This window comes from Cupressus sempervirens, chromosome 10 (genome assembly GCF_028749045.1).
Source record: "Cupressus sempervirens isolate cs-2001-9-10 chromosome 10, ASM2874904v1, whole genome shotgun sequence".
NCBI classification, from domain to species: Eukaryota; Viridiplantae; Streptophyta; class Pinopsida; order Cupressales; family Cupressaceae; genus Cupressus; species Cupressus sempervirens.
In genome coordinates, this window is record NC_143127.1 from 654,251,277 (window position 1) to 654,261,124 (window position 9,848).

General features: G+C 35.7%; 1 pseudogene; it reads right to left on the reverse strand.

Moving 5' to 3' along the window:
• Nucleotides 1-5,341: 5,341 nt before the first annotated feature.
• LOC149535528 (receptor-like protein kinase THESEUS 1 pseudogene) lies at nt 5,342-6,526 on the reverse strand (annotated as a pseudogene).
• Nucleotides 6,527-9,848: the final 3,322 nt, after the last annotated feature.

Below are 9,848 nucleotides of genomic sequence, written 5' to 3' on the forward strand. Positions count from 1 at the left end.
TCCCTTGACATAAAAGAAATGGATAAATATTACAAAAATTCTATACCTTGTTAATTTTTTTTTAAAATAGCAATACTTTCTCCAAGTATTCTAACTATTTCTTTTGGAGCCATGGCTCTCTATAAGACAAGAAAGCTATAAGATTTTGGATATTATTTAATATTAAACAAAAGTCTCTCAATGCAACTAGTCCTATTTTCTGCAGCAAATTTTATTTGGTGAAGTTTTGTTTGTTAGCCTTTCAGACTCTTCACAGATGGATGAGAAAGGAAATGTTGTATCATATATGAATGTGAGGTTGTGTATGTATATCATTCTTATCCTGTATATTTTAAGTAATTTTTTATTAATTTTTAAAAAAAAGCTACACTAATCATATAAGTGTAGACACCTAAATCTGATCACATCACTTAAGTAATCCTATTTAGTCATCTCCTAAGGCATCATTAATTAAGAATTTAATATTTAATTAATCTATTGTCATCCCCTAGTTAATTAGTTAATTTAATTAACTATAGTCCAATTGATAAAATTAAAAGATCACCCAAAATTAATTTATCAATTAAACCCCTATTCCTCTATTAAATTGAATAAATCCTCAAGTCTATTCAATTTAATTCTCTATCCCCATTTTATTAAATAAATCATTTAATAAAATATCTAAAATCCTAAAAACCTCCCTAACCCCTAATCCAACCCATTCACACATACTAACCTCACTTAGCCACCTAACTAACCCATCCCATCAAATCTAAGCCACTTGCCCCCTAATCCCCCTCTAATCCAAGCCTAATCCTCACTCTAACCATGTGCACAACCTTAATCCTAGATTAAGAATTCTTAACCTAAGCCAAAGTCAAGACTTCCACCCACCTCCCATTTTAATATTCAAAACAAAGACTTCATCCCCCATTTTAAAGTCACAACTTCCACCCACCAACCATTTTAATATTCAAACAAAGACTTTATCCTCCATTTTAATATTCAAACAAAGACTTAAAATCCTCTTTTAATATATTCAAATAAAGACTTGACCTACCCAAACCAATTTCCTCTTAATCTCATCCTAAGCTAAGCCTAATACCTTCTTTAAGCATGTGCACAACTTTAACCAAGGGTTAAGAAAGTCTTAAACCAAACTAAAGTCAAAGTTCCACCCTTAAAGTCTTGCATTCATATTCAAGATCCTTAAAGGCTCTTTAAAGACTTTTTACACCTATTTTCCACACTCATCCTCCCTTTTCTTCTCTCATAACTCCCTCTAACCACCTATCTTGACCATCTTCCCTATCCAATCTCTTTGTGACACTTGTCACAAGGCTAGAGCTTTGAAGAAGCACAATCCATGTGCTCTCTTCTCCTTGCATCCTAGCCCTCCTTAACCAATTCCCCTTCCTTGCATCCTAACCCTCCATCTCACTACCCCTTGGCCTATAAATGAAACCCTCTACCTTCACAAATATCATCCACTTATATTGCTAATGTTATAATGCTATTTTGAGAGACTAAGGACTATCAAAATGCCATCATAATGGCAAAATCCATCCACAAATCCATTGTGAATCATATCCTCCATTGAAGATTGAGCAACGTCATTGAGAATACATCCCATCTTATGGACACATCTACGCATCAAAGGGAAAATTTCTTGGTTTAAGAGGTTTGCACATTCTTAGGCTACTTTGGTATTTTAATTCTCTTTTGTCTAATCATATATGTGAGTTAAATCTATTGTTTTGAATGTTTTGGTTCTCCATTGTATTCCTTTAAGCACTAGTTTTACAGGTCTACATTTTGGCACGCCCAGTGGGACCCCCACAATCACAAGGTGAAATTTCTTTATTTAAAAAAAATAAAAATTATTAAAGAAAATAAAAAAATAAAAAAATTCTCCCTGTCTCTTTTCTTTTATATATTTATTCATTTAAGAAATTTAAAAAAAAAAAAAAATTCATCTTCTCTCTTCTTCAAATTTTCTTTAAAAATAATAATAATAATAAATTTTATTATTATTTTTTTTTGGGTACATCTTTTTTTTGTGAAAGTTTGGTAAAAATATGCATATTTATATATATGTGTTTTAAAAAAATAAAAAAAATTCAAAAAAGTGTAAAATATGTGCCATGTTAGCAGGTCATTTTTTTTTTTTTTTTGCCTATGACAACCATATGGCCATGAAATTTAAACTTGCACTTTGATGATGTTCGCACGACATCATTTCTACATGCCTTTTTAAGCCTTGAGAAGCAACATTTGGTGTTTTGCTCATAACTTGAGCATACGAACTTCGTTTTTAGAAAATGAAATAATGTCAAAAAGTTGGTTCCGAGCCTGTCATGATGGTATTGGTTTTTATCATATTTTGCAAACTTTTAGATACTTATTTTCACTATCAATGACTGAACTTTGGTGATTTTTGCAGGGATATTTTCTAACTCATGCATTGTTGGTTGAAGACTTCTATGAAACCACTAACCATGTTTCTTGGAGGTTCTCCTTACATGGTTTAATGCTTTTGGAAAATGAACTTGAATGTTTAAACACTTTTCTTTGAATGCATGTTGCTAAAATCAAATCTTGAATGTTTAAACACTTGTCTTTGAATGTGTTGGTAAACAGATTGTTCTTCTTCTTTTTCTCTTTGTATGTACCCAAATTTATAATGAAGAACAACTTTACACAACAATTGGGAAACCGTTTCTAAGAATATCTAGTTTCCCTCTAAATTGAGGTACAACTCCCTATGTAAATGATATTCAATGAATCATGTTTTATCTCTAACTCCTACTGCAGGGTATGTTCTTAACCGGAGAACAGTAGAGGAAAACCGAGTTCCACCCAGGCAAGTGAAATCTCAGGCGAAATTTAGATGCAAAATGCTATGCTATGATCTTCATACTCTTATGAATTTCTCAACAAAGAAATTATGAAAGATGAAAATTATGAAAATGCAATGCAAGAATGATTATGCAGATGAAGTAACTGATGCAACTCCACGATCAGTTATAATTCTTTGTTTATCTTACTGATTGGCCAAACTGATAACAATAGAACAAAACTCTGTTTGTTTATCATTCCCAATTCAACACTATGAAATAACACTAGGTAGAATTGGACAGAAAATAAATGGCCCTGAACTTGATTGTCTCTGCAATCAGCTTCATACCAAAATTTTGCCGACCCTCTACCTACAATGAAATGAAATATCTAAACTAAAAATGCCCTCTCTTCTGCTCTAGCTCTCTGACTGTATGCAGCCCAGAAGAAGCCCCTTTTCAATGTTATCGAATTACATATTTAACACTTTCTCTCTGCTTGGCGGTGAATTTTCAGTTTCCAAGATAACTCTTTCTTTTAAGGAGTTGATTAGTCACTTTCATATAATCCGCTTGCTGGTTGATGGCCTTCTATTTTCACCAACTTTTCAAAGTCTTCCCCTCTCCAAGGAACTCCAATCCGAAACCTCCTACCATTTTCTGGGATTGTCCAGCCTTGAGGCACCTATTTACTATCACCCATCCATATAATATCATACACCATTCTATTTAAACCTGCATTATTTTTTGAACTGACACGTCTCTTCTCAGGAGGAATAACAGATAAGCCTAATATATTTGACCGGTAGCTCACTATGTGAAAAATCCTTTCCAACTATATTAATTATCTCAAAAGTTGAACCAAGCATATCGCCTCCTTCATCCAGTTGAACTTGACCTATTAAGCTTGTAATGTTAGTTTGCAATAATATTTTGAGCAACTGTGGACTTCCTCTGAAGAACTTAAGCTTTTCTAGCTCTGAAATACTTCCACTTGCAGTGGATAGGTGAGGATAATATATAGAGGATGTATTTCCTCCTTTTCCCAAAAAAGTATCAACAGCACGGGCAATTTCCCATATTGTATCATAAGCATACAATCCAAACATATTGAGGCCTGAATCAACATTTACAACTTTTTGTAGATTATTCCATCTTATCAAGAAATCATGTTGCTAATAGGAATTGAGAATATGTCGCCGCACAGTAATGAGCCCTTGTAGTGATTTTATTGTATCTGAATCAAGCCCAAGGGAATCCAGAGCAGAAGATAGCTAATCAGTGGCTATCCATACATAGCCATTGCTCAACATTTGAAGGTAGTGTAGTTCAGAGAAAAATTTCAGACCGACATCTGGATTGATATGAACAACAAAAAATCTAGCTATCATCAAAGCCAAATCTTTCAAGCTATCACCCAGGCTACTTCTAGAAATGTTTGGAGGCATTCGATATTTATGAATAATATTATCTTTATTCCCAAGTACATCACCCAAGGCAGTTATTCCATTTCTTTCGTAGTCATCATCTACATAAACTGCAATTACCTCTCTCCAATTAAAGAAACCAATTACATTGGCTATTGCTGACATCTGTGAGAGATCATTATGTGTCAAACGAAGAAAATAAGGGTACTGAAGTGAAGGGAGACTCGGATCAGTTGCTCCAAATGATAAAAGTGGCACACTAAGTCCATCTGCTATGTGAGAAATAGTATGAGCAATCACAGAGGATTGTGGTCTTATAATTGCCAATACATTTTTCTTTGACAACTGAATAGCTTGCTGTAACATGCATGGAACTGATCAACGATTTGCCTTAGCAACACGTTCAATCTCATCTTTTGGCAAGCACATCTTGTGGTCCAATTGCCTTCACAATGTATTCACTGTTGCCCTTCAAATCCCCTTATTATGGGCTTTCAACATCTCCAACAGTTCAAAGTAGATTCTCATCCATTCTCGAGCAGGTACAAACTCTGCTCCCTCACTGAAGCACCCAAGTTCGCAACCACCTTTTCAATTGTCTCCATTACCATTCGACGGTAAGGTTCACTTTCATCTTTAAGGTTTTCAATAGTTCTTCCCACAATGTCTGCCACTCCTACCTTGTTAGCAAATCTCAACAGTTGTATCTACAGGCTGTCAGTAGTTCCTTCTATCCAGAGCCATTCTTCTAACCTAGAAATTATGAAAAAATTCCAAACCACCGACTATCATCAAGCAACTTCTTATTTATATTATTACTATGCATGTATTCTTTTCTGATGAGATCGACCTGATCCTCAATTCGAGTATGTTCTCGGCATCGTTCCTATTCATTTTCCACGTAATGTCTTTTACTTAGGGTGTCATCAATATATAAGATGTTGAAGTGAATGAAGATATGTTGATGTGTAATTTGATCAATTTTCCATCCACGTGCATATGTGCAACTACAGACAGACCCACAGGCTCTTAACATCTCTGTTGCTCCTTAGATTTGAATATGCTATCTTTTGGAACTATTTGTGCCGTGGCTTCTTCTCAATTGGTTGGTGTGTATAGGCTCCTGCAATCAATATGAGGACCAGGCACTGCCATTCCTAGAGAGGTAGTTGGATAGGTACATATGTCACTCACACAGTAACCCCTATCAATGATGTTATTATCAAAAGGCTCAGGCTATGTGTATTGCAAAGGAATCTCTGCAATATGATTTGTACTATTCTCATCTGGATCATTCCTCATTGTTGTCTCCTGAAGTTGATAAGCATATTTTGGATTCCATAGAACATCTCCCATGGCAGGCCTATCGATACCTTTTTCTTCCAAACACTTCTCAGCCATCTCCCCAAACTTTTTAAGAGATCCTGGATTGATGGTGCCAGCAAGATGAGAATCAATGATCTGATCAAGCATGCCCTTTTTCTGATAATGCATTGCCCACTCTGCTATATTAACTTGCTCTCTAGGAAGAACTGGATTTAGCACCAGTCTTGCACATAGGACCTCCAACAACACCAATGTGTCTGATCCAAAGTGGGTCTAGTCTTTGAAAAGCCGAAGTCTACCACCTTGGAAACCAGATTCTCATCAAGTAAAATATTTGTGGTCTTGACATCATGATGAATGATACCTTGAGCTGCTCTAGTATGAAGCTAGTGAAGACACCTTGCAGCTCCTATGCATACTTCAAGCCTCTATTTCCAGGAAAGTGGGGGGAGATTTGAGCCATACAAATGACTACGAAGAGGCCCATTGGCCATGTATTCATAGACAAGAATCATCTCACAATGCTCCTCACAGTAAACAATCAGAGATACAAGATGACGATGGTGAAGCTTTGACGGCATCTCAATCTCTGTTTGAAATTTAGTGAGACCTTTTTCAAATCTCGAATTACCTCGCTTGATAGCGACTTTAGTTCCATCTTCTAGCTACCCTTGATATACTTTTCCAAATCCACCAACACCCAGAAGAAAACTCTTGTCAAATTTTTTTTTTTTTACCCAGAAGAAAACTCTCGTCAAATTTTTTTTTTTTTTTTTTTTTGGCTTCCTGAATTTTAGCAAATGTGAAGTACCGACCAAGGTTTGATTGTGCAGAGGACACATAGCTCCTAGTGCCACTCTTATGGGATATCGTTAAAACTTTACTGCCCATACTATGAGAATTTCCTCCATGCGATGGAAGAGGCAACCATGCAGGAGCTAAGACATTTTCTACCATGATCATCATAATAATATCTGAATCACCTCATTCATAATAACCTTAGTGCTGACAACTTGTTTCAGAACTATTATGATCATCACAAGGGCTTTTGCCTCCACATTTACACTCTGACAATAATATCACCAAACACCCAAACTAAAGTTTGAACCTGTAGATATAGATCTCGATCTAAACTCTGATATTTGAACTTCCATGTTTAAAGAGAGTTCAGGCAACTTATGGGAAAACTGACCAGGACAACCAAATATTTGAAGTTTTGAAATAGGGGTACTAAAAGTATGCCTACAGAATGCGTGTTGCTAAAATCAAATCTTGAATGTTTAAACACTTGTTTTTAATTACATGTTGCTAAAATCAAATCTTGAATGCCATGGATTAAAATATAACATTTTCATTGGAATGCATGATCAACATAATCTTGGATGCTAAAGGTTGAAAAGAATGAATGCGATGAACATTTGATTTTGGGTATTAAAGAAAATTGCAAATCAACACACTTAAACTTTGGTGCTTAAAATGAACTTCATTCAATCTTGAATGCTCTAAAGTGAAAATGTTCTTATTCCCTCCTTTTTAAAAGCTTTCACGTGCATTATTTAATTTTGCTGACTTGATTTTACTTTTGTTGGAGACGTTGTCAAGTTGGAATGAACATCTGAATGCTAATCATGTGTCACTTCAAGTTGCACGATAGAAAATCTAAAAGCTTCACAAATAGAATGAATCAAGTGTCTTGCGTGTATTGAGATTGTGTCTTTTAGTGCATCTTAGACTTCTCTCTTTTCATGCAAAGTAAGACCATTAAAATACATGATGCATGTACCGAAAGTTGTTAGCAAGATCATCTGCAACAACCTAGGAGTTCTTCTAGCAAGTTCATCCACTTTTGAGAAGCGCATCCCCTTTGGTGAGAAGCTCAAACCAGTAAATAGTCTGGCCGATATATAAATGAGCGGAAGGGTAAACCTTCTCGCTTCATCTCTTCAGTTCGAGCAGCATGTTTTTGGGGGTAGCCTGAGGTGAGAAAACTTTCCCATAATTTTAGCATGTCCGAAATAGACCCTTAAGTAGATCACAGCTAGTAACAACCATTGTGGAGACTCCACAGACCCATTTACAACCCTCTTAGTCTAAAGTATCTCACTTTTCTTTCATGGTATGTTATTCATGGTGCAAGGGAAACAACATCCCTCAAGATTACTCACCATTGTGCTCCCTTGGTAGAGGCATAAGGCCACTTGGGTTTCATCCCCAAGGGTCATTGTTCCTGCAGAAGGGGAGATTATATTTGTCATGCCTTGAAGGTTCTCTGATGTGTATCCTTTGTCAATTGACTCTTGTATCTACTCACCTCTTCAATTAAAGAGAAATATTGCACTAGAACTAGGAGACATCAATCTGTGGGCTGTTGAATAACATATGACAATCAAATTCTAACTATAGGGATAAAGTGTGTGTTTGAACTGTCTTAAATTGTGCTCAAGACTTGTGAAAAAATTTGTTGAACATACACAATTCAATGGTTACTATAAAAAAAAAAAATCATTTTGCTAAAGAGATCAACTGTTTGTATTTCTCAAAGTTTCTTTGTCCTTTGAGAAATTGTTTGCTCATTTATCCCCATATCAGAAGATAGAAAGTTTCACCTTTGTCATCTCAAAACAACGGCTGTTAGCAAGTCCATTCGCAAAAACTGCTTGTCTCACTAGTCCAATTTGTCCATGTGTCTCAAAACAATCTACTTATTCCCTCAAAAATACAAGAATCACTAAGCAAAACCTAAGTTATAAATCCTTTGTTGGCCCAAAGTCTTGCTCTTTTTCAAAAATACTTTGCCATTTACCCTACTTGATAAAAAATATCACAAATTTTATCTTTGAGAGAGCTCACCTTCATATATAAGAAATGGTTGTTAGCAAGCCCACTTGCAACACCATACTTTTAGTTTACCTTTTGCCTACACTTATTACCTAGAAAATACCCCACAAAAGTCTAGTTACCAACAAACCCTTTTGCTCTAAAAAGATCCAAAAGTTGCTCTTTTCAAAATACCTTTTTGCTACCAATCTACTTGACTGAAAACGACACATTTTTTTCCTTGCCTAGAAGATAGTTAGCCAAATTAACCATGAAAGAATCCAAAACTTGCTATTTCTCAATTGATTTATGTTCCAATCCAAGGTCTAGAAGTTATACTTAGCATAGTCACTACCTTGAAAACCCCATAGTTGTGATCAAAATCCCTTGGAAATATCTCATGTCAGTCCAACCTAAAGCTAAGTTCAAAAAGGCTAAACTTCCACAAATACCAGTTTACATGAAGATAGAAGTAGAACATCAAAAACATACCCCCAACCCAAGGATTTCCAAGCTAGACCAAATTAAGAAAGATGGAGCAAATGTTGCATTACAAACCGAGTGGGATTACAAGATTCAAAACCTAACTCTCCGACGAGGTGTCAACCATAGCCTTATCAATAACTCTTGTGTTAACTACTTTGATTAGGTCCATCTTTTTCCACACACACTTATGCACTTCTCTCCTTGTATATTTAGTCTCTCTATTAATTCTTCATCCCATCTAAATATTTAATATAATCATCTCCTCCACTTTTTGTCATCAAACCTTAGGTTTTTAGAAATCCTCCAAATCAAGCATCATTAAACCCTAGAATCCCCCATTAGTTGCTCCATACTTAGAAATTTTTTTTGCATCACCTCATTAAGCTTTGTCTCCCTAAAGAAAACTCCATCCATCTCACCATCATAGTTGTCCTTAAACTAAGCATTGTTTAAGATAAATTGTCCCTTGTGTCCCACATCACCTTAAGAAAAAGGTTGGGCTACACACTTGATCCCATTTGTCTTCCCAACGGTCACAAGGCTACCTTAGGGTTTGATATCTAGATTCCTAAAAGTATCATATACAGTTAGTATCATCCCTCTTTGCATTTTCGTTATTAGGAAAGTCATCCTTTCATGCCACCCACCACTCGTTTTGGTAAGAGCACAAGGAAAAATGACATGGATCCTAGTCATAGTAATAACACATGTTGAACTCAACCATACCCCGTAGTTTCCATGATGCCATTAGATCCACTGCCACAAATCCCAGAAGAAACAAGTTCCTCCATAGACATTGATGCTTTCATGAACCAACCTGGTCATGCCACCATTGTTAATGCCATCATAGACCAAAACAAGGAAACCATCATGGAAATTTTTTCAAGGGATAGTATTGGTTCCTTTGAATTTGGACGTCCACCACCTATCAAAATTTTAGGTCCTACACACCCTCTATTTGGGCTGTAACCACCAG